The 992-nt window shown below is 28.1% G+C and overlaps 1 non-coding gene across 1 annotated transcript; it reads right to left on the bottom strand.

The window, feature by feature from the left end:
- Positions 1–321: 321 nt before the first annotated feature.
- On the bottom strand, positions 322–403 carry TRNAS-CGA (transfer RNA serine (anticodon CGA)). Its single transcript has one exon. It is a non-coding gene; the product is annotated as a tRNA-Ser (tRNA).
- Positions 404–992: the final 589 nt, after the last annotated feature.

Raw genomic sequence — 992 nt, forward strand, 5'->3', positions numbered from 1 at the left:
AATGAGATGTTGAAGTGTTGAACAAATGTTTGTATATTTTTTTGAGTTATTTTGTATATTTAATATTATTGTGTTTTTTTATTAGAGTAAATATGTATTATTTCTATTGAAAGAGAAAATTAATGAATATAATTTTGAATTATATTTGTAAATGGGACATATTGTAATGAAGATGCCTCCGACATGGTTTATATTGCTGGACTTTTCTCTCCCTGCATTTTCCTTTCTACTTCACTTAAAATGTGTGCGACTGTTAGTAACAAATAAGTTCCAAAAACAGTTAATAAAACTCTCCTCTGTAACACAACAAAGACAACTTGTCGTCGACAGCAGGATTCGAACCTGCGCAGGCACAGCCCAACAGATTTCGAGTCTGTCTCCTTAACCACTCGGACATATCGACACTGTATTTATTTCTCCTTTTATTTTATTTTAAAGGAAAGATTGTTTAAAGGAAAGATGAAATATATTCCTAAACCTATCGAGCTTTAAAATATTGTTTAAAGAGGAAGAATGGAAAAAATATGGGAAGGTTTAGACTACAAATTTAGTAAATAATCACTTTTATCATTACAACTTTTTTTAGTGGATTAAGATTATATAATTTTCAAAGTTCAAATCATGCTTACAAAATAATCAATAATTTTGTAGTGTTGTTCTTAAATAGTTATTTTTTAATTTTTATATTAGGAGTAAAATTTTTGGTTTTTAAAATATTCTAAACTTCTTGATTATTTTTCAAAAACTCAAGCTTACTAGATTCAATGTGAATTAGGTCATCACCCATTGTAGCTTGGTTATAGATCTAGAGTAGATATCCTAATACTAGAGCCAGAGCATAGAGAAAGAGGTAGGTTTCATAAATGTAATGGATAAAATAAAATAATCTAAGTTTCATCATGAATTTGAAATGTGTGAACTACATCTATGATCATGGGATTTAAATAAAAAAGACAATTTTATCTAGCTGTAACCTTTGGATGAGATTAGCT

This window comes from Cryptomeria japonica, chromosome 7, assembly GCF_030272615.1.
Source record: "Cryptomeria japonica chromosome 7, Sugi_1.0, whole genome shotgun sequence".
Taxonomy (NCBI): Eukaryota; Viridiplantae; Streptophyta; class Pinopsida; order Cupressales; family Cupressaceae; genus Cryptomeria; species Cryptomeria japonica.